Source organism: Trichosurus vulpecula, chromosome 4 (assembly GCF_011100635.1).
Source record: "Trichosurus vulpecula isolate mTriVul1 chromosome 4, mTriVul1.pri, whole genome shotgun sequence".
Lineage (NCBI taxonomy): Eukaryota > Metazoa > Chordata > Mammalia > Diprotodontia > Phalangeridae > Trichosurus > Trichosurus vulpecula.
Window position 1 is genome coordinate 149,896,206 of NC_050576.1, and position 25,568 is coordinate 149,921,773.

The following is a 25,568-nucleotide window of genomic DNA, read 5'->3' on the forward strand; positions in this document are numbered from 1 at the left end:
TTAATATTTATATACTATCACATATTGTATATATAAGGTGTGCATATATATCACATTATTATATATTATATGCCTATATAATATTATATAATATTGTATGCATACAATATTATATGTACATACACACATGCACACAAACATGCATACATACATTCTACTGACTACCATTGTCTTTCTAGAGACCTGGACCCCCGTAAGCCACTTATAGTATATTCCTATCGACTCTTGATCGCCTCCAACCTCCATAAACACTCAGACTTTTTCTTCTTAACAGTCCTTTTCTATTTTTAGTAGAAAGAGCATTGGTTAAGAATTAAAGAACCTGGCTTCTAGTCATATTTCTGTTGACTCACATGACTGCTTTTTGTCTAATTTTCTTTGTCTGTAAAGGGTGATAGCCTTGCTACCGGTCTCTTAATGTTGCCATAAAGATTTAAAAGAATGAAATAACTGTGAAAGTGCTTTGGAAGACTTAAAGCTTTCTTGAAATTCAAGAACTTTCTAACTCCCAAACACCTGATTGATCAATGTCTCATGAGTTTGAAAAAGCAGTCAACAGAACTGTGTTCCTGACTTGGGTAGATTCACTTTTCACTAAATAATCACATGGGGAAAGGGAGGAAGACAAGTTCTGAAAGAAGGAGAAAAGAATTTGTTAAGTTCCAAATTGGATTTTATTTTACCATAGAAACAATTTTATAAATGGCGGCTAGGTTTTAATTAGTCTTCAAAGGCCCATGTAATCCCCAAAATATGCATATGGCCTATTAGTTATAGATATCTTTCTGGTTGCCTTTTTTTTGGGGGGGGGGGGTTAATAATGAAATGCAAGATTTTTTTTTCCTATGCCTTTGATAGCCTCCAGTCTTTCATATACCTTCAGAATCAGTCCCTTGGTGACCTTAAAGTTGTGTTGCTTCCAGGACAGACATGTTCTACATATACTTCATCTAGTCCAACTGCTTTTTCCACATTTCTTTTTTGGAGCAACATTAACACTTTCTCAAGTAGCACATCTGGGACAGTAATACCAAATGTGGAGGGCCGACTGTCTTTGATAATGAAAATATTTTTAAAAAAATCTTTTCTATCTTTCTTCTATTTGCTGTCTTCTTCCCAGGTTCATCCTTAAATGCCCTAGGAGGATTTTGTTTAGTTGAGTCTCTCACCAAACTTTGTTTCAGTTTATTTTTCCCTCTAGTGCTTCTTCTGGTTTACAAGGTGACATCGCTTATATTGTTCCATCATTCTTCTCCATAGGATATTACAAATGACTTTATTTTCTAAACTTTTGTTGCCCTTGACTGCCATATTACTGCTCTTGGCAAGGAAACCAAGTATTTGCTAGCTGAGGCAATTTCTGGGCTCTTTGGGGCCCATTATGCCAATTGATTTACATTAGGTAAACTTTTGTAGGAAATTGTTATAAATATTGTTGGTGTCTGGGAACCTAACCACAATTTACAACATTGTTTCTGTGGAAACATGTGTTTTAAGTTCCAAAGAACTTGCTTATAGAACTTTTTAAGAACAAAGCCTATTTTTAAATTTGGAACTCTGTGGATTATTATTATAATACCACCGTTAGGGTTAGGGAACTCTGTGGATTATTATTATCATACCACCATCATCAGTCCCATCCCCAGCTACCTTATTTTCTGCTCATTCACGTTTCCTCTTGCTCATCCACCCTCTTCCTTTGTGGATCACTTATAAACCCATTCACCATCTCTCACTCCAGCCCAGCCTTTTGATAACCCAGTGGGAAATGTCTGTGTCAGTATTCAAAACAGGCATGGCAAAGCAGGGATTGATAGCAAAGTCAGGTTTATGCTAAGATAGAAAAAAGCAAAGCTAGATCCAGTTACCTCAGTTTCAAGGGGACTGGGGGAAAACACAGAAAATCTAATGTTGACATCATGTAGCAGCAGAAAGAAGCAAGCTAACAGACAAGACTTACCAGTCAGCTGCCACCTTCACCACACACTGGCTCTCTGATAAGCCACAGGGCAGATATAGATAGATGATAGAGATATAGATATGCACATACATACATATATGCACATGTATGTATGTATATATAATTCTAGTACTCACTGGAATACTTCAGACCTAATGATAATTCAACACAATGTGAAAATAAAATGAATTTACAGCTATTGGAGGAGGATAAAAATCTTAAGTGACTGAAAAAAGCACCAAGTATAAATATGCATCATGTGATTTGTATGCAGAGGAATATAGCAACAGCTTTAGGCTATGTATTGACACTTGATGCATAGTAAGAGACTCAAGGAAGCTTTGATGAGGTATTATGTCAGTCATTCAGAGGCATCAAGAATCTCTAGAATGAGAAGTCTTACTTCAACCTCCCTGATTCTTGTCAGAAGAAATCACACCTGCAGTGTTTTAACACTCACAGCCCTTGGTGGTATGAGAAAATGAGGCTGCGGCAGAGGGCAAAATAGAAATATTGCTTTTAGTAAAGTTTTATAACTTAAACAAAGAATGAACCATGGTTTAAATTTTCCAGAAAGTATCTTTCATCATGTCGCCATGATAGAAACATTTGGCTATGCCAAACTGGACCCAGATATATTTGCATAATCTTTTAGACAGGGTTTTTGTTAATTGTCGGTTATAAACATTGCCATTTGGTATTGATAGAAGGCTTTACTTTACAGGAGAACAGAATATATTAAACTGATTCTGCCCAGGATTCTTTCAGTCTGGTGAGGATGAAGGAAGAGTAAACTATAATTCCCATTTAACATATAGGGAAGCTAGTGGAGAATGGGTCAATGAGGGACTGGGGATTAGAATTTAGATAATTGAATTCCATTGTCCTGTGTTCTTGACTACCATAATTCTCCTTTATTATCATTTTTTCTCTTTTCTAATTCTTTAAAATTGATTTTGTTACTATAGTATTTTATATAATGCAGCAGAAACTAAAATCTCCCTTTCATGTGCATCTCCTCAAAACAGTAAAACTGCCTAATACAGTGATTGCGATTGATGGTACATGTGACTGTTTTTGTAGCTTACTGTATTTTAGCAGAAGGGAAGCTTGTGCATTGTAATTTTAGTCATTTGACCAGAATTCTGTTGCTTTTTGGTGATGTCTTGATTTACATGGTAAACTATTCTTTTGACTCCACTTTCTTTACTCTGCATCACTTCATGCATGTCTTCCTATGTTTCTCTTAATTCTTCATATTCACTTTTTCCTTTGGGGGTGATGGTAGGGTGAAAAAGGGTTTTCTAAACCCTTAATTTATTGACTTTGGAACTCCCTGTGTTGAAATTCTTCCACCAATGGAGACCAGCAACAGAATCTCTAATTTATGGTCTTAATGAGTTGTTTGGGGCACTAAGAAGTCCTTATTTTTCTATGTTCACTAGGCTACTCTAAGGCCAGTGCTCTATTCAGTATGCCACACTGGTTAATTGTGCTTAGTGGGTCTTGAAAATCTTAAAGTAATATGTAAATATAAATTATTATTATTATTATTATTATTATCAGTCAGTCAATAAACATTTATTTACCAACTATGTACCAGGTACTGTGCCAAATGCTGGAGATATGAGTACAAATAAAAACAAAGACAGTTCCTTTCCTCAAATAGTTTACAGTCTAATGGGGGAAGACAGTACACAAAAGAAAACTGAAAATTTGGAGGTGGGTAAGGAGAGGAGAAGAAGGTACCCAGCATGAGGGGTATGATAGAGAGTTGCAAAGAAGTGAAAAAGCAGTGTAGCTGGTGAGGTATATAGGGTGTTTGGGGAGGACTAGTACCTCTGGTGTGAGGGCTACTGAGCCCTTTTCAGGGTTGCTTTCCACCTTTGGTGTCCAACTGGTTACCCAACTCTCACCTTTGGCTCCAAGAAGTTGTAGGATGTGTAGCAGGCACACCCCATAAAACCATCTTGACAGATGGGCTAAACCAGGTTGAGGGCAACCAATGGAAACCAGTGGTGAGTTAGGGGCTGTCTGCCCCAAATATGTGAAGACTTCCTTGGCAGAATGGTTGGATGTGAACATTTTATTTTAATGGGCCATGAAGGAGGCAGAAGCAAGCACTGTAAAAGGTTTTGAACTTAGTCAGACACCAAAGATGCCAAAGTCATCCACTGCATCCAGAGCTATCACTAGTTACCTAGACTTTTGTCTTGCCTCTGGGCTCTAATGACTCAGAAAGAGAGAATGAGGCAGATGACTTTGGGTGTGTCATTTCAATCCAATTCACTGCATATCAAGATATCACCCATGATGTCATTAGTCCTTATCGAAAACAAAAGATGAACAACCAATAGCTGGTGGGAAATGTGGAGAAAAACTACTGAGCCCCTTCCTTAAACAGAAGCCCTAGAGCCCATGGCCTTACCTTCCAGACAGAGCATCCAATCAGAGGAGCATCTCATTCATCTCATCTTTTTCGTGGTATTCAGATAGAAATAGTCTAAGGACAAGTTACTATCCTATTGTTCTTTTATATTTTGTATTCTGTAGACTACTGTAGAGGAAGATAAAAATGACTGCTTTTTTGCATCTAACAGTATTTCACTGTCAGATCATCTGCTGTAGACTCACTGAAAATATATTTAATTCAACTCCAGGAATAGGATGACAGAATTGACATATGCCTCATATTTCTTCTGCTTGGTCTCTATAATTTGAAAGCTTTCATTACATGTAATTTGGAAGTTATGAGTAGTTAGCATGAGAACACATTAAAAATATTGTTTTTATATTTTTATTATGGATAAATCAGATTATATTAATTATATTTTTATTATGGATAAATTTTATGTCCAGAAAGTTGCAGATAACAAGTTCCGTCTTTAATGATGTCCTTGTTCTGATAGTTTATTTATTTAATTCTCAAGGATATATTGAGGTCTGTTTTTATAATATAGGAATTTGTGGTCTGTTAGTTTATAAAGGCTAACAAAATTTTGGTGTATAATTGTAGCCATCTGATTCTGTCTTTCTAGGTATCCAGTATATACTGCATTTTGGTAACCTATAGTAATATACTTCACAATTTCCATCATTTCACTTTGCATAATCTGTACAATCAATAAATATGGACTTCTTGAGGATCATTGTTCTCTAATTTCTGATGGCAGTGACCTGATCCTGAATCTCTACATATGCCCCTCCATTGCTATAAACAATTTCACATGGCTCAATCATTTATTCAGTGTTTTCTGAGTTCATGTTGAAACCCATGGAGCATTTTTTGATTCCATTGTTGGATTTTAGGCATTTCATGTGTTCTGTCCAAAGATAAACTACTTTTTGTCATATTTAACAAATTCAGTCTTGTATAACAATTGTTAGTCTTTATTATTGATTTGTGTAGTTAGGTTCATTTGTTCCTGAAGGACCTGTGCAAACTTTTACTCTATTTATCATATACTCTAACAACATCTAGCAATATTTTTCCTTCTTTTTGATGTGGAAGCATCAATCTTTCTCTAACTGCCTTCGGGTGATGAACCCTGTGTTTCATTAACATTATAAAGGATTTTGTCCAGACACTTGATAGATCTGTGGTCATTGACTTTGCTGTACCAGAAATATACATTAAAATTGGTATTTCATAGGCATCCATTGCTCTGTGTTCTTCCATTTGGGCTTCGATTTCAGGTGCCAATTAGTCTCTTAAAATATACAGCCTCAGCTTTCTCCTTGATAGCCTTATGTTTGATGTGTCTTCCCTAGAGAATACCAAGGTGTTGGTAAGCTTCATCTTTCTCTATTCATTTAGTTTACCCTCTAGATTATTATTAATAATAATAAGTGATATTTAATTGCATTCGTATATCACAGGTTTTTTTTTAGCCATTCCTCTATATTTGGGCACATTTTATTTCCAGAATTTTGCTATTATTAATAGTGCTGCTATGAATATTTATATACCACTAGATTTTTTTTCTTGCTTTGACTTCCTTGGAGGTATAAACCCATCAGTGGGACCACTGTATAAAAGGGCATGAACAATTTATTTATTTTCTTATGTGATTCCAAATTGTTTTTTCAGAATGGTTAGATCATGTCACAGTAAATTACTGGATCTGTCTTCTCATGCTTACTTCAACACTCAATTTCTCCATCTTTCCCCATATTTTTCAAATCAGTAGTTGTGAAATGATACCTCATAGTTGCTTTAGTTTGTATTTCCTCTGATCATTAATGATTTTGATATTTTTCTCCATCAAGAGTAGTGGAGCCACCATACTTAGAGCCTAACATTATACGCCATGAGATACTGACAGAGAAAATGGCCATTTCTGAGAAAAAAAAAAGATGGAAAAAAAATCTAGATTGCTTGTAAAGGAGATCAGTGCCATATAATTGTGAGAACATTTAGGGACTGATTTATAAAGTATCTAATGGAGCAGAAGGAACCAAAGTCATGGAAGAAAACCTAGACCTTATTAATACCCTCCTCCAAAATGGTGTTTGAGTAAGTATCGGCAACTACTCACCTATATAGCTACTCTCTTATCTATATGAAATCTCTAAGAGGGTCATTTATTCATAGATTGGGGGCATCCTCAATGAACATATTATCCAAAACAATCAGGCACTTGCAAAAACTATGCAATTAACTGAAAGATGTAGAGAATATAAGATCCCATTGTGCTTGTTTGTTATTTACAGAAAAGCATTTGACTTAGCAGAATGAAATGCTGTCTTATAGAATCTTACAACAAGGTATCTCCCATCTGTATATCAAAATCATTCAAGATTCCTTGGAAGTTATAACAGAAATAACTCTCTTCATGACTCTGAAAATAAACATCAGGCAAGGCATAAAACAGGGAGATACACACTCAACAAAGGTGCTCACCAAGCAATGAGAAGGAAAGAAAGAGCATTTCTAGAGGTCTTACTCCATGCCAGGTACTGTGCTAAGCACTTTACAAATATTATTTTATTTTATTCGCACAACAACCCTATGACCTAGGTACTGTTATCACCCCCATTTTACAGCTGAGGAAATTGAGGCAAACAGAGGTTAAATGACTAGCCCAGGGTCGCACAGCTGGTCAGTTGGCCAGATTTAAATCCAAGTCTTCTTGACTCCAGGCATAGGACCCTATGGGGATTCCTTGCGGAAGGTGAGGTTTCCCAAGAGGCTCATGTTTAAGGATGACATTGTGTTTATTGCATCAAGCCCTAAGACATTGCAAAGTCTCCTGGAATATACCTGTTATCATTGAAAGGCCTGATCAGTCTCAGAAGAGGTGGAGGAAAAGGAGGAAGGGGAGGGGGAGGAGAAGAAGGAGAAAGAGGAGGAGGAGAAGAAGGAGAAGGAGGAGAAGGAAGAGGAGGAGAAGGAAAAGGAAAAGGAGAAGGAGAAAGAGAAGGAAAAGGGGGAGAAGGAGGAGGAGCAGGAGAAGGATGAGCAGGAGGAGGAGGAGGAGGAAGAGAAGAAGAAGAACAAGAACAAGAACAAGAAGAAGAACAAGAACAAGAAGAACAAGAACAAGAAGAACAAGAACAAGAAGAACAAGAACAAGAAGAACAAGAACAAGAACAAGAAGAAGAACAAGAAGAAAGAAGAAAAATAGCTAATATTTATAGAGCACTGCTATCTGCTTGGCAATGCATTAAGCACTTTACAATTATTATCTCATTTTTTCCTTACAACTCTGGTAGGTTGGCACTATTATCCCCATTTTATAGATGAGGCAAGATTTGAACTCAGGTCTTCTTGGCACTAAGTGTGGTGCTTTATCCACTAAACCACCTAGCTGCCCTATAAAAAAAGACTAAATAGATGAAGAATGTCTGTTGCCTAGATTCTTAGTATGCATCTAACTCGATAAAAAGCTAATGAAACGGTATCTTATACAAATCATACAGATGGGGAATGAGCTGGACCTAGAGTTGAAAGAGATGAAGACAGTGGGCAGGGTTGCTTTTGGGAAGCAAATCACTTTTACTGGCCCCAAGCTACCCATAACAGCAATGATTCATCTTTTCAATACAAAACTGATGTTGCTATGTGGCAGTGAAACCTAGACTACCATTGCCTCTGAAGAATTAAGGATATGCATCATAAAGAAGGTCATGGAAAGGCGTATGGTAGATATGAACAGACTATAGCAAATAGCCAATGAGAAACTGCAGAAGAATATCATCAAGATATCATCAAAGAATTTGAATGACTAAGAGAGAAGGTGGGCTTGTTACTTAGCGAGAGCAAAGAATGTTAGGGGAACAACTAGTGTGCTCTGCTGGTACCCTCATGACATCCAGAGAAAATGAGCAAGGGTTGTTAGGTGGACACCCTGTGGTGAAATTTGGGAGGACATATATAGTAGTCAGACAGGGCTGGCTGGTATGGGTGAGTTGTTATCTATATCTATGGAAGGAGCTTGTGAACTGATGAGATCAGAGATTCATTAACATATTTGAGCATATTTATTGATTCCTTAAGTATGGTATAAAAGTTCTTACCTGAGGGTGTTCTGCCCAAAGGAAGGGAAATTTTCCATGGCTGAAAACTACCTAGTTAATTTGGGGTTTACTGGCTAGATTTCTTTCTCAAAGACCAAGCCTTAAACTGAATTCACTCTGGATCTCAGAGATTGGACAACAATAGGTCCCTGCCCAAGTAGCATTTATTTGTTATTTTTTGGGCCCTCCAGGCTCAGAGTGAATGTAAATAGTAACTGTTTCTCTTTTGGCCAGCAACCCTGAGGGTCTTCCCCTCCAAGTTTGATTTATTTTTTTCTTTTTCATTAAAGGGGTCATTCCTTGATTCACTTCTTAAAAGAGGCTTATTCACTGAATGGGTGTCCCTCACTCAGAGTGAGCACTTGAAAAGATCTTAGCTTAAGAGGGCCAAGGTCTCCCACTGCATCCTGGGCCAACCCTGATCTGATCAATATCTGGCCACTGGACCCAAATGGCTCTGGAGGAGAAAAAGAAGCTGGTGACTTTGCACAGCACTCTTTCACTCGACTTAAAGTCAGTTGTAAGTCATGTCAGCACCTCCCTGATGTCATGGTTCTCTTCGAGAATGAAAGACAAAACACAACAAAAAATTTATGTCAGTTCCCTTTTCTGGATGTCAGAGCTGTCATAATCAGAGACTATGGGATCATAAATTTAGAACTAAAATAAACATGAGAGGTTATCTAATGCAATACACTATGGCAGCTAGATGGCAAAGTGGATAGAGGACTGGGCCTGGAGCAGGAAGACCTGAGTTCAAATGCAGCCTCAGAAGAGTACTAGCTATGTGACCCTGGGCAAATCAGTTAACTCTATTTGCCTCAATTTCCTTAACTATAAAATGAGCTGGATAAAGAATGGAAAAATACTCTAGTATCTTTGCCAAGAAAATCCCAAATGAGGTCATGAAGAGCCACATACAACTCAAAACTTACTGAACAAATTGATTATCTAATCAAATTTCACTGTTCTACTTTTCTGTTTTTATCCAACATTAGATTTTTTTTATATTTGCCACCTTGTAATGAAATTTGAGATGTTGTAACAACAATGTTATTTGCAGCTACTGTGGAGGTGGAAGACCAATAACACCAGAACACAGGAGGGCTGCTAGCCCAGATTCTTTGATATGCTTTTCTAAAAGAAGGCAACTTTAAGGAGTTAATAATCTTACTTAAATTAAACATACATGTTTCATTTACTTAGTTCAGGGGGAAAAGTCAGCACCCTGAACTTCAGAGCAAATACAAACAGAAATTACAAACAGAGGAAATAACACAAATCAACAGACAAGCTTCTAACTGTCTGACCATAGCAATACATACATAGTTATCAGAAAGAGAAGCACCAACATCTGGGTTTTCAAAGCTAGGGGGGCTCCTTAACAGCTACCCAGAGTCTCATCTGGCCAAACCACATGAGCACTCTTTCAATGAGTGAGCCTCAAAGCAAAATTCTAACCTCACGGTATATATACTGTTTCCAATAAAGGACTCTTGATTCAATCAAAGACGCTTGATTCAAACAAAGGCAAAACTCAATCAAAGTCACTTGATTGCCTTAATGCTGAGAAGCACTTCAAAAGAAAAACTAGCAAAAAGTCCCACTTTGCTTGCCATTACACAGGGTCACACAGCTAGTAGGTATGTGAGGTCAGATTGATCTTCCTGACCTCAGGCCCCAAGTTCTATCCACTGTGCCACTTAGCAGCCTCAGTATGATAGTCTTCCAAATATTTTAAGTAAATTTCTTGCACTCCCTTAAGTTTTCTCTTCTCCAGGTTAAACAACCGTAGTTTCTTCAATCATCAATGTCATTCCCAAAACATTGTGACTAAAACCATGTACAAGATATTGTCTGACCAGAGGAAAGTACATTGGGACTGCCATCTCCTCAGTCTAGGATACTCTTAACTCTTAATTTAAGCTAAGATAAAAGAAAATCACCATAATTAGCCTTGACATAACTATGAATTCCAGGAGTGCCAGTCTGCCCCTTGTGAGTTGGACATTACCACTGGTTCTCTACATCCCCTCAAAGAAAGTGTGCATTGCCAAAGGGTATGCCAGCAGGCCCACCATGCTAACACTTATGGTATTGACTCTTTCAGTCCATTAAAATTCTCTGAGTTTTTCAAGTTTCCTACTGTCCAGCCATACTTTCTCATGCTTGTGCAGTTAATCCTTCAGCTCAAATGTGAGACTTTACACTGTTCGTAGGCTGTTTCTTCTTTTTTAGTCCAACATTTTTAACCCATTTGACAAATACAGCCCAGCTTTTATTTTAAGACCTCCTGTGAGAACTGACAAAGGATTGTTGCTTTCCTTTTTTTAAAACAGCTGGAATAGGAAGTATTTTGGTTGAGCTGAAATCTATCTCCATAAAAGATGATGTGTGTATTTCATGAGACTTCAGTATTAGGGGAGCTGAAGGGAATATACGTATATGTGTAGACAGAGGGCACAGGGTGATTTGAATATGAAGGTATGATATCTAAAAAAATAAAATCAAATCAAGGGATGAGAGAGGAATATATTGAGAGAGGGAGAAAGGGAGACATAGAATGGGGTAAATTATCTCCATAAAAGTGGCAAGAAAAGGCAGTTTTGTTGGAAGTGAAGAGGGGGCAGGTGAGGGGGAATGAGTGAATCTTGCTCTCATCGGAATTGACCTGAGGAGGGAACAACATACACACCCAATTGTGTATCTTACTCCACAAGAAAGAAGGAGGAAGGAGATAAAAAAGGGGGGATGATAGAAGGGAGGGCAGATAGGGGGAGGAGGTAATCAAAAGCAAACACTTGCAAAAAGAGACAGGGTCAAGGGAGAAAAATGAATAAAGGGGGATAGGATAAGAAGGAGCAAAATATAGTTAGTCTTCCACAACATGAGTATTGTGGAAGGGTTTTGCATAATGATACACATGTGGCCTATGTTGAATTGCTTGCCTCCTTAGGGAAGGTAGGTGTGGAGGGAAAAGGGGAGAGAATTTGGAACTCAAAGTTTTAAAAGCAGATGTTCAAAAAAAAAAAGGTTTTGCTTGCAGCTAGGAAATAAGATATACAGGCAATGGGGCATAGAAATCTATCTTGCCCTACAAAAAAGTAAGGGGAAAGGGGATGGGGGGAGTGGGGTGACAGAAGGGAGGGCTGACTGGGGAATGGGGCAATCAGAATATATGCCATCTTGGAGTTGGGGCAAGGGTAGAAATGGGGAGAAAATTTGTAATTCAAACTTGTGGAAATCAATGCTGAAAACTAAAAATATTAAATAAATAAATAATGATTTTTTTTTTTTTTAGAAAAGGAAAAAAAGTCTATCTCCATATAACTTTCAAACACTGGTTTCAGTTCTGTCTTCTGGGCCAACGTGAATAAGTCAAGTCCATCTTCTACTGGAAAAGATTCCTTAGAACATAGTTCTAAAAGCACTGGGCTGAGGGGCAATGAGGTGTAATGGAGAGAATTTGATTCAGGAGACCTGGGTTTTATCCAAGGCTCTGCTGCTTAAAGAGAACCTGGGTCAGTTGTTTAATTCTAGGCTACTCCTTTATAATGGGAATAATAATAGTCCTTGCTGAGCTGGCTGGAGAATCCACTCACCTAGCTCCAGGAAGGGTTAGCTGTGACCAGAGGAGGCTGGAGTTCCTTGCCAATGACTTCACAGCTTAGAATAGGGAAAACACCAGTTTTAGTTCACAATGGATCCAAAGTTCTATGCCCTAGGTTGAGTGGAAATCTCAAGCCTACCTAGATCCTTAGTCAATTCTTCTGTGTACTCCTAGGTTCCGAATCCTCCCTTCCAACAGAGTTTCTGCCCTTATGGTGGTGAATTGTGCTTTGAACTCTACTTTGCCTGATGAAAAAGGAGTGTCAGTAGATAACTAAAAGCAAACTCAACCTATACATGCCTCAAACTCCTGGATCCATATTAATCCTATAATGTTAGGAGATTTCTAGGATTTAGGAGAATGTCAGGCTTGCAGCCATTTGGGAGATGTTTTATATGTTTATTATGCATTGTATTATCTAGTCATTATATGCTATTTATTTGCTTATTGGTTGGATGCTAACAGTAAACACTACATGCAGCATCCAATAATTCTTATCTTTTTCTGTCTAAAGCTGACACCATCATGTCAAAGTCACATGATTACTTCTCAGTAAAAGACAGAAAGCCCACATAGAAGAGAGGATTGGCCAGTAAGTAGGGGTTCAGAGCTAAATTCTGCAAATCCACACATCCCTAGACAGTGAGTCTGTGCTGCCTCATAGAGATGGGCAAAGCTGAGGAAAGAGGGTCACTGCATCTCTGGGAAGCATAGAAAGTATGAGCTTATCTGCCCTTTGTCCCCAGCCAAGTAGGTCAACTGTTGGGGGAACAAATGGAACTCCCCAGTGAATGGCTATCAGCACCATCTGGTGGTTAAATACAAAATAAGTATAATGTAACGGAAGGTGGTTTATTAACTGGGGTAATCAGGAGAGGCCTTTGAGAGGAAGTTGAATTTGAGCTGAATCTTGGAGGGATTTTGGCGTTCTAAGAGGAATAGGTGATAAAGGAGATAATTCCAGGCAGTTTAAGAGAATGGATGCAATAGAGAATGTTGTGTCGATGGGGAGTAGCAAATAAGTAACACATTTGTTTGGAATATATTGCACATGAGGCACAAAGGGGAATTGTATGAAATCAGTCTAGAGCCATAGGCTGACCTAAATTACAAAAGACTTTAGATGCCAGAGGACCTTGTATCTGATCTTAAAGGCAAGAAAGAACCACTGAAGCTTCAGGAGCCAGTGAGTGACATAGTCACACATACCCTTGATTTAAAAAAATCAATATGGCAGCTGAATGAAGGATGAATTGGAGAAAGGGCAGACTCGAGGCAGTGAGACCAATTAGAAAACCATTACAATGGTACAGGCAGGAGGCGATGAGGACCTGAACTAGGGTGGTACTTGTATGAGTTGAGAGGAAGGGATATACGGGAGATATTTTGTGGAGGTAGAATTGATAAGACTTGGCATTTTACAAGAGATATTCTGATCCCCAGTGCAGAAGGTCCTGCCACCACCCTTTGTATATAAGGTGTCCCAAAAGTCTTAGTTGCAGTTTTAAGCTATTAAGGTTTGTATATATACTGTATAGACACATATATGTCTATTATTTATGAGAATTATACATATACGTTCTATGTAAATTCTAGATTAATTTTGTAAGTCCACAACTCTGAATTCTGAAATAAATACACTTGATCTTCTTATAGGGTAACCATAAAAAGTGAACAAGAATGGACACTTACATGCTAAACTTGCTTTCTCAGGCCTGAAATTGTTTCAGATTTCACAGAAAATAAGGTTAAAAAAACCTTCATTACAGTGCTTCACTGTTATGTTTTCAGTAATACCCTAATGCAAGAGAAACTATGAAAATACATTATTTTAGCCTTATTACTTCTCTTTCTACTGGAATATTATGCCCTTGAGAAAAAGAGTGGAAACCAATTCTGTCATTTACAAGTTCGTACATGAGTTATTATAATTAAACACTGTAACTTTTCCTAAAGGGTTTGCACATTCTTTAAATGCTTGGGCTACTGAAATGAGCTTTTCTCTGCAGTTTAACTGAAAGAGAACTCAAAACATTGCAGGTTTTTCTTAAAGAAGTATATTTTCTCCATCAAAGACATTTGATTTAGTTTCATGGCTACAACAAGACAGATTTTCCTGTTTTATTATGGCTGGTCAGAGCCTTGAGAAGATCACTATGAGTTCATCCTTACATCTGATCTTATTTTGGTCCCTGGGGCACCTAACTCCAAGATAGTAACTCTTACAAATAGATTTAAGATCTGTGGGCTGTCACCCATCACTTTATCATAGGCAATATCTCTGTTCTATAAGCATTTCTGCTCCATTTTTCTTGCAAGGTCAAATCCCCAGATTCTAAATCCTCAGCACAAAGTATCCATGCGTGATGGGTTTTAAGCTAAAACAATGTCCTTCACTTCCAAAATTAGTAGTTTTGGAATTTATGAGTATGAAAGAAACCTTTCAATTCAATTGAATAAGCATTTGGTAAGTGACCACTACTCTGTACACAGAATTGTGTTAAGTCCTGGGCTATAAAGAAAGAAACAAAACCAGAAATCCTTGCCCTCAAGAACTTACTTTTCTACTGAGAGATATAACAGTTACAAAATTAGAGACAATATATTTTGACACGGTGGAGAGAACTAATAGATAAGGGATTCAGGAAACGTTTCCTATAGTAGGTGGCACCTGAGATAAGTTTTAAAGGAAACTAAAAATTCTACCAGAAGATGTGTGTGTGAGGAAAGAATTCCAGACATAGGGGTACAGCTTGGTCAAAGGCATGGAATGGAAAGCTGAAGCACTGAATTTAGTGAGCAATGAGTAAGCTGGAACATAGAATATATGAAGGAGAATAAGGTGAAAAAGTTGGAAAGGTCAACTGGGATGAGATTGTGAAAGGCTCTAAATGATCTTCCAGTAACAGAATAGGAAGCCAGGTCATCACAGAATGTTACAGCTGGAAAGAACTTAAAAGAGCATCTCATTTCACCCCACCATTTTACTGATGATAAAAAATGGAGTATTGTGGCGATGAAATGACTTTACCAAGGTCAGACAACAATTAGTAAAGACAGGCCAAGTGTTCAAAGCTTCTGACCATCAGCACATGGCTCAAAGGTTTGGTTTTTGCTTGTTCTCCTTACAAATGTGAGTCTCTAACTAGAGATGGCAACAGATTTATTCATATAATCAATGACTTAGTTCCAGTATTCACACCAAATACACTTAATCGCTTTATGTGCCAGAGTTTTAAATTTAAAGCTAGATGGGACCTTAGAAGTAATTTAGTTCATCATATTCATTTCATAGGAGGAGAAACTGAGGCCTAAAAGGTAGAGTGACTTGTCCAAGGTAACACAAGTAATAAGTTGTAGAGTTAGATATAATGATGATGATGATGATGATGATAATGTTGATAAATATCTATCACTTACATAGCACCTTATAGTTCACAAAATGTTTTACAAAAATTGTCTCATTTTATTTCTACAACAACATAGGAGGTAATAGGTTCCTTTATTACCCCCATTTTAAAAATGTGGAGACCGAGGTCAATAAAAGTTTACTGATTTGTCCAGATTTATGCAACTAGGAAGTGGGCTGCAAGCTCAGATTTGAAGCTTATATTTTCTCGATTACAAGTTCAGTGCTCTCTCCACAGGTCCATATAGCTGCCAAGGTCTCTAACTCCACAGCTAACATTTTTTTTTCCTTTGTACTATGCTGCCTTTCAGGTAATCTCTGAATCCTTGAAAATCATTCAGTACTTGGCTTATATCTCTTAATGCACTTTTACGATTTCTGTCATAAGAATGTGAGTATACATCTTATCTCTCCTACTTATTATAAACAGTAAGAGAGAAGGGGCTATACCTCATTCTTCTATGTATTCCCCTATTGTACGTAGAGTGGCATCTTACAATAAATATTTGTTAAATGAACATTTACAATGGAAAAAAATATTTAGTTTCTTTGCATAATCTCTTTAGAATCTAAAAGATATAGGTGATCTAAAGATAAATTGATAAAAGGCAGAAAGGGGGTTGAGTGAGTAGCTGAAGGTTATGGGATAGCTTGGCTCCCTGCTGTGATATTGTGTTTTAAGTTCTTTGCTGTTGTAATGAAGTGGACTTGCTGGTTTGGAGATATAATTGCTGCTATGTTGAATTGGAGTTATTGGTTTGGGGATTTGATCCTCTGGTGTCTGAATAAATGTTTTACTTCTTCTGCCTTCTATATGGAGAGTCTCTTATATTCTGCAGTATAGAACTATACAGGCATTTTCATGGTCAACATTGGTATTGTGATACTCGCCTTACTGATACACCTTGACCAAATCATTAAACCACTGTCTGCCTCAATTTCTTCATCTATTAAGTGGGGATAACAATAACACTTACTTCTCAGGGTTGTTGTGGGGTAAATGAGATTTGTAAACCTTAAAGCACTATAGGTAGTAGTTATAATTATGCCAAGGAAGGATTAGAGTTAATTCTGTTTGGCCTCAGAGAGTGGAACTAGGAGCAGTGGTTAAAGTTGCAGAGGTGGGTTTCAGCTTGAGGTAATGAAAAACTTCCCAACAATTAGAGCTATACCAAATTGCATCATGGTGCCTCTGGAGGGAGTGGGTTTGCCCCTCACTAGAAATTTTCAGACAAATTAGGGATGTTTGTTGAGTATGGTGGAAACAAGATTCTCAGTCAATTATGTGCTGGACCAGGTGGCCTCTGAGTTCCTTCTAGTTCAGAAATTCTGTGACTCTGTAGTATTATTGCAGGAATTCATGTTTCAGATATCAGTTAGAATAAACGACCACTGAGGTACCACTAACTGATTCTATAATTCTTTATTCTTCGGAACACCACACACACACACACACACACACACACACACACACACACACAAACACTTCTATTTTCATATATAGTTTAAAGCAAAATATTCTCTCAGCTGGCATTTTCTTATCTAGAATTCAACAAACCTACTTTTTACATTAATCAGTGGGGCATGTGGTGACTTTAATATTGCATTTAGATATTAAAGGTTGTCATTGTAATTTCTCCCACAGTGCCGCAGGCTGTCAGCTAAATTTGAATTGTATATTATAACTGGAGTGGTAGCTCAGTTTTTCTAGTGGCTACTGAATGCAGGTGCTATTAAAAAAAATCAGGGAACGTTTCAGTTACCCAAGAAGTAGTTCCCAGTTCTCTGTCAGTTTTGATTTTGGGGTTGTTTTTTAATCTCTTCAAAAAGCCTGTGTTGTGCTCCTTGGCTACTTTTCACCAATCATCTTTCTTTTCCTTTCTAGGCAGAAGCCAGACTGTCATTTCTTGACAGATCTAGAGCCTTAATCATCCTTGATATAGGTTATTATTATGGTATTTAAATTCAATTCTATCTGAATACACTGTAGGGAAGAATATTCCTGTCCCCTTTAAAAGAATAAGACACTAAAAGAGTTGTACATAAAACCAAGCCTTCCTTTAAGAAGGTCAATGATATGATTTTGTCTGAGTGAGAGTTCCCTTCAGCAATTCAGATCACAGCCTGATAACCTGCATTAGCCCTGAAAAGTCAGTGAATTGGGTACCCAGCTAGTGAGAATGAGAGGTGGGATATAAGCTCAACTTTTCCTGACTCCAGGCCCATCACTCCATATACCTCACTGACTTTCTTCTCTTAAGTACTTGTGGTAAAATGACAGTCAGGAGAGTCTAATAAGACTTAATAATAGGGCTGTTTAGCTTTTATCTTTGTATCCAACCAGTTAGCACAGTGCCTGGCACATGCTTAATAAATGTTTATTGATTGACAGTTATTTGATACTATGAAGGATCTACCTGGGCATATGTCTTCTCACAGTCATTTTCCACTCTGAATTGCCACCTACTTTTCCCTTCCACCTCTATCTCTAAGACCATAATCAAATGAATAGTCCTTTGCTTTTGGAAAGAGTTTACCAGTGGACTGTTCCATTGTTCTACCAATAATTCTTGCAATTTCCCAAACCAAAGTTCTCTTTCCTGGATGCCATTCACCTTTATGTATTTTCTCCCCCAATTAGAATATAATCTCCAAGAGGGGTAGGGATTGTCTCATTTTTGTATTTATATCCCCAGCACTTTCCCCAGTATTTGGCACACAGTAAGCTCTTTAAAAATGCATTTTGTTTTCATTCATAATTGAAAATTTTGTGAAGAGAAGAATTTCACTTTAACTTTGGAACTTTTGTTCATTCAGAAAGTGTTTGTTAAATTCCTCCTTTGTGCCAAACACTGTGTTAACTGCCAGGGATACAAAGAAATAACTAAACATCACCTGTCCACAAGGAGCTTATACTAGAAAGGAAAGGGTGACTTATACAAATATTATTAGGGGCCTTTATTTTATTACAAATTCATTTTGTTAAAAGGATTACTTGGCTGGATTAGCTGCAATTTTTATGGGAACTTTGTGTTTTGTTTTGTTTTTAATGATTATTAGTAAGTAAATCCTGGTTGACTTTAAATAACATAATTTCCCCCCTCTCAAATCAGTCTTCTTTCTACTCATGGGGGAAATTAAAAAAAAAAATTTAAAGCTAATTCAGCAGCTTTCAAAAATCAGGATGTAAAACTTGACTGCCCCCATCTAAATAGCCCCTGAGTCAGTCTGCTTTGAGGAGACCTTGGAAATTTGTTTTCAGTTCAAAAGAATATAAATGTGCAGCAGGTTGGCCTACCTTTCTCTTCATTTAAAATTTTATTGCAAGTATTTCTCCAGGCAGCATACTTGTCTGAACGGGTAAATGAATGTTGATGGATCTCAGCTGATGCATTTTTGTAAGGAAGATGATTGTTTTTGATGAGAACACCTATTTTAATGCTGAGGATCTCTGCCTAAATAGAAAAAGAGAAAAACAAAATAGTATTGAAGTAAGACTGATTATAATTGCTATATTTTCTAACAGAAAAAAATACAAGGTTTTTTACATACTTTACTAAGAACTCTTTGGACCAAATAACTCATTAATTTATGAGGTATTAAGTGCCTACTATGTGGCAGGAATTGTGTAGGCACTGCAGATACAAAGACAAAAGACACAAAGACACAGGGGCATAGAATTAGTGGTAGAAGGGATTTTCCTTCCATTAAATCTAACCCCATCATTTCAGAAATAAGGAAACTGAAACTCATCAAGGTTATATGATTTACCCAGAGTCATATAGCTGGGCAATATTGATGTCCAATTGACATCCAATAGACAGTTGGAGATGGGAGACTGGAGTTCAGGTGAGAGGTAGGGGTAGATAGACAGACCTGTGTGTTATTTGCATGGAGATGATCATTGAATCCATAAGAGCTGATGAGGCTGCTAAGTAAAATAATTTAGAAGGAAAAGAGGACCCAAGACAGGGCCTGAGTGGTGGAGGGATTGGAGGTCACAGTGACAATGAAGGAATAGTGTTTGAGGCTGTGAGGCAGAGAAAGAGATGGAAACAGATTGTGATCAGATAAAGGAATTTCAATTTTAACATGGAAATGGAAAACTTGTGAGTGATAGCAAAACCAGAATATGATATCTGTGTAACTCAGGGGAGGTGAGAAATGAGTACATTTGAAAACTGTGAAGTAGAGGCAGCTAGGTGGCAAAATGGATAGAGTAGCAGACCTAAGACCTGAGTTCAAATCCAGCCTCAGACACTTACTAGCAGTGTGACTCTGGGCAAGTCATATAACCATGTTTGTCTCAGTTCCTCATCTATCCAACGAGTTGGAGAAGGAAATGGTGAATCACTCCAGAATCTTTGCCAAGAAAGCCCCACATGAGGTCATGAAGAGTTTGAAACAACCGAATAACTCATTTTACAGATGAGGAATCTGAGACCCTCTTGAACCCCTATGTAAAATATATGTAGTACTTATGGAGGCAACTGATACTACATACAAAGTCAACACCCATTCCTTTTAAAATGATATACTGTTATTCATTCCATAAAAAACAATCTATTTCAAAATTTATCATATGGAAAAATATATATTAATCACCAAAACAAACCTGAAAATAGCAATATTTCTGTCCAACATTCTTCATGTTTTTTGTACCTCATTTTCTTCTCATTTCACTTGATCTGAGTTATAATGAGTTGTTGAAATCATCTCTATTATTTGGATCGCGTTCTTTGATAAAGTTTCTATTACATCCCTTCTATTTCTTGTGTTAATTACAGTATTTTTCCTATAATGCTCTAATTCTCATGCCATTAATTATCTGAAATCTAATCATTCTTTTTCCCGCTGTTCTATATAAAGCAAGGAGCCTTTTTTTCTTGTTAATGTCTTAGATTGCTTGACCCTCACATTTTATTTTACTTCTTTCACAGAATCTCAACCACAAAATTCTGATGATTTGAGTGCATTTCTCCTTTTTGTTGCATGGGACACTGAGGCCCAGATTTCTGAAAGAGAGTATTAGTTTTCACACTATTAATGACAAGACTATTCAGATCATTCATTTGTACAGGTCAGGGTTTCTAGTGTTGCTCAAATTAGTCTAATTACAGAAAGTTCAGATAGTTGGATTGACTCAATCAAGCAAGCAATAGTAAAAACTAAATGTGAACAAGCCCTGAACCAATGGAAGGAGTGAAGAAACTTGATCATTGGATGAAGACAGATGACTCCTCACAGGAAATGTCTTGTGTTTGGCTGAAAAAAAATCAAACAAGCTTCTGGGTCTTTGTATAAGATAAGCAAGCCAGTTAGAAATCAAGCTTTCTAGTAGCAGGTCAGTTGAATGGTGAAGGATCCTGTGGTGAAAGACCCCTGAGAGGGAATTACCCTTGTGGGAGGAAAAGAGTGTTTCCTCCACTGCTACTGATTAACCAGGTAATGACTTTATGAACTTGGAAAGATGAGAATGTGTGGAATTGCAATCAGAGTTGGTAGAAGAGGCTAATGCCCACATCTGCCATGGGAGCTGGGAGGTGAGACAGTGGGAACATCACTAGATGGCCTCCTCAAGGAGTTTAGCCAAGAAAAGAAGAAGGCATGTAAGAAAAATATAGGATGGGTATAGGAATATAGGAAGTGAAGATGGATGGATTAAATTAAAGGATGGGATTTACTAGATTAACTAATGTTTCTGGATCAAACCATTCACAGAGATGGAATATGTTCAAGTGAAAGGATTTTGAGTCATTTTGGAATGTAGGTTTTCCACTTATTATCTATATAAGCTTGGTTATTTAACCTCTGTGTGCATTAATTTTCTAATCTATAATGATGATAGTGGAATAGAATGTGAACTGCAAGATCCATTCCAATTTTAAATATGTGTAACAGGTGGCTGTTGAGCAGACATCAGCATGTTCAGCTAATGCAGTTTCCCATGTGGAAAAGATTGCCATAGAGGTATGATGACATACCCTTTTTGAATGCAGCCCAATTTTGGCCACGCAGCAAATCAAAAAGGCTCCTCTTCATTATGCAGCTAGCAGACTAAAACTAGTTACAGAATATCTACATAGGACCCAAATCAGGAAGCAAAGCCACTTCCATTACATGCCATCATGCCTCTCCAGAAGTGGACTCTCCATCCTCTTCCTTGTGAATGATTGCATTATCTGAGCATGCTGAGGTCTGCTCACTAGCCCTCTTTTATTCACTGAATGAGAGTTACCTCACTCAAAGTGAGAATCTGAAAAGACCTTAGCTTAAAAGGGCCAAGGTCTCCCACTGCATCCTGCCTGGGTCATCTCCAGTCATCCTGATGAATATCAGGCCACTGCATCTAGATGGTTCTGGAGGAGAAAGTGAGGCTGGTGACCTTACACAGCCCTCCCTCACTCAAATCAATGTCAACTGCAAGTCATGTCATCATCTCCCTGATGTCATGGTCCTCTGCGAAAACGAAGGACAAACACAACAAAGCCCTCTTTTATATTGATTATGCCATGGTCCATTAATCTCAGAAGTTATCCAGTCCAACTTGCTCCTGAATAGAAATTCTCTCTATAGTATCTTTAAAAAGTAGTTACTCAGCCTCCACTTGTGGACCTTCAATAATGGGGAATATATTATTACCTCCTGAAACAATCTTTTAGGATACCTTTGAAATACTTTTAGACTCACTGTTAGGAAGTTTTTCTTAAAATTAAATCAAAATTCCATGGCATCTCAAATTCAACATGTCCAAAATAGAATTTATCTTTCCTCGTAAAATCACTCTTCTTCCTAACTTTTTTTTATTTCTGTAATGAAGACTATCATTCTTCCAGTCACCTAAGTTTCCAACCTGGTAATCATCCTCAAGTCTTAATTCTCACAAATCCACCATGTCCAGTCAGCTGCCAAATCTTGTCATTTGCACATCTTCACATCTCTGGGATCTGTCCTCTTCTCTCACTCTAGTTCAAGTTCTCATTCCTTCTCAACTGGACCATTGTAATAGTTCCTAATTGGTTTCTTGGCCTCTGTTCTCTCCCCTCTCCAAAGTGTCCTCAATACAGCAGCCAAACTGTGTCGGTCTGACCTGTTAACAGAATTTTAAATGTAGTCCAGACAGGACCAAGTCTCTAACCTGTGAGGAGTGCTCTCTATGCTGGAGTAAAGGCACAGTTTATATAACAAATAACAAATGGGAAAGGGGGAGAAGGTGCATTATAAAACAATCATTTCCAGGGCCTGAGTGGTTCCCCAAGACAAGCCCATGAGTGCAGGACAACACAGATGTTCTGGAGTCCCGCGGGAACAGTATTGTTTCAGGTTTTGGGGGTTGTTACTTGGTGGAACACAGGACCAGAGTTCTGCAACAGGAACTCACTTAAGGTACACAGGCAAAGGAATGTAGTGATTGTGAGAGTGTTGTCAAGGGTTTGATTGATCACTTTAAGTTGCATTGTGAGTCTGTGACTCCCAAGCCAGTTTCCTGAGAAAAAGGCAGCTCTGAGAAATCTAAATTATTAGTATATTCATTACACATATCATGTTGATAAATATGAAAATCATAATTCCCTTCACAGATCATATTAGTCCTCCCCTTAGGAAGCTTTAATGTCTCTCCATCGCCTTTGGGCTAAAATGCAAACTTTTTTGCCCTTTAAAGAACACCACAATCTAATTCCAACTACCTTCCCTGGCATATTATAATTTAAAGGAGTACAAAATGAACATTACCCAAATGATGCCATGTTGTTGAATGAGCAGCCCATTGAATGACTGATTATACATCTAATGTCTGTCTATCACATGTCCACTGCTAATGGACAATAAGTTGAACCCAGAAGTGCATAGGAAGAACATGAACTGCCTCATGTCTGAAAAATTATCCTGAACTTTTAATGATGACAAGCTGCTTCCTGCCAACAGTGCCCATCTTTTTAACACCTATCAGGTTTGAGGAAGTTATATGATCTAGTTACTTATTTCTCAGGTAGCATAGTTGCATGTTAACAGCTTTAAAATAAAGATGATACTGCTTATCCTCTAACATCTTTTTTTTAAATGATGAGTGAGCAAAGCTTCTAATATTTAGGCATTTTAGTTAAACTGTTTTTATTATACTGGCCTTTGTTGTCTGATCCTTGACTCCCTATCCTTTTAAATTCCCAACTTGCTTCAGAACTTTGAAATATCTGTGATTTCATCAGTGTGATTATGCCTTTTGCTGATGATGACTATACTCCCTCCATATTTTTCTAGTCTCCTTGCATTGCTTTTAAACAAAAACAAAATCAATATCTGGAGGCCAACCTTATGGAAATAAGCCTTTCTAAACTTACCTGGACTGGTCATTGTAAGACCAACACACTGCCTGCTGCCTATTTCATAAGCTTGTGGTCTTCTGGAATCAAGAGTGTGCTGGAGTCAGCTCAAACTGATTCACGAGAGCTGATTATTATATTTTCAGTGTGAGCATCTACAGCTTGGAAATGGGCAAATGCTACAAATCAGGGTTGAATTTATTGCTTTGCTGATTGTCTAAACCTAGGAAAGTGATGGATAATATTGCAGATTAAACTTCAAAGTATTAAAAATTTATCAGCATAATTTGGCCTCACCTTTATATACCCAGGGTTACTTCTACAGCATAGTGAAACATGGGAATAAGACTTTAGTAGAATTAGAAGTTAGTAGTTTAATACAGCATTTATTTTTTTTAACCAAGGCCTAAATCTTAAATGTTCACTGTCATTCTGAATGAATGAAAAGGAATTTTTTAGAACCTATCATATTCCAGGCATTATATTAGTTGATAGGGATATAAATAAAAGTAAAACATGCTCTGCTCCCAAGGAGCTCACATTCCATATTTGGGAGTGGTAGTCCTAGAAGGGAGTTTTGATCTGGGTGGTCAGAACAAAGGTGACTATAGGACAGTTGACTGTCACATGCATTCTGGAAGTATTCATTCTGATTCTTTTTTTTTCTTTTTATTTATTCCTTTTTTAAAAAAAAATCTCAAAATTATCATGTGATAAACTATGCTTCCTATGCAATTCTGGACTCAGCTCACTGCTCCAACTAGCGTTAGCTAGGTGGCACAGCAGATAACACGCTGCGTCTAAGACCTCACTTCAAATCTGACCTCAGACAGTAACTAGTTGTGTGACTCTGGTCAAGTCACTTAACCTCTGTTTGCTTCAGTTTCTTCAATAGTAAAATGAGGATAACAGTAGAAGCATCTACCTCCCAGACTTGTTATGAGGATCAAATGAGATAATATGCTTAGCATAGTGCTTGGAACATAGTAGTCACTGTGTAAATGCTTATTTCTTTCCCTTCCCCTTTATTAAATTGAAATCTAACAGAATGTCATTGCTGTATCTAGCTTTGTAGTATAGAACCTAGCACAGTAGTTTTCATATTTATTGCATTTGAATTGAATTTGAGTTGAACCATACACACAACTCAAAATTTCTCAACTTGGTAAAAGAGATAGCATCTCAATTGAGCAATATAGGACAACTGCTAATTAGGAGGAAAAGCTCTATTAGTCAGAACACCTAAAATGATCTGAATATAATACATAAATATGATTAATATTTTCTGACCTTAAGATTCATGGTCTGACCATCCACATGGAAATAACCAAACACATGAAGAATATCCATTTTCCAGATTATGACAGCCTGAAATTGTCCATTAGTATGTATATTGTCTAGGATGAACCATGAGTTAAGCCCAGAATTAATTAATCAAGAAGAAAAGAACAAAATTGGTTGTCTTTAAGAAATTACAGAGCTCCTTTAATGACTCCAAAGGCCCATCTTCTAAATACCAACATTTAATAGTTTTGTTGTCCAGCTACAAGACATAGCACACAAGTCTCCAGGGGAGCCTGAATATCACATGGATCAGTGGAGAAACCTTTTGATGCATGTGAGCAGGCTGCAACATGGAACAAAGAGGCAAACATGAAAGAAGAATGGGAGGTGAAAAATGTCATCAGGGAAATGTGTAATGGAAAAAAGAAGATAGGCTGGTCATACAACCAGGGCGGACAATCCATA

At 37.5% G+C, this 25,568-nt stretch overlaps 1 protein-coding gene across 1 annotated transcript in view; it reads left to right on the forward strand.

The window, feature by feature from the left end:
- PCNX2 (pecanex 2) overlaps positions 1–25,568 on the forward strand; it is a 348,308-nt gene that overhangs the window by 166,564 nt on the left and 156,176 nt on the right. The gene's annotated exons all lie outside the window — the stretch shown is intronic.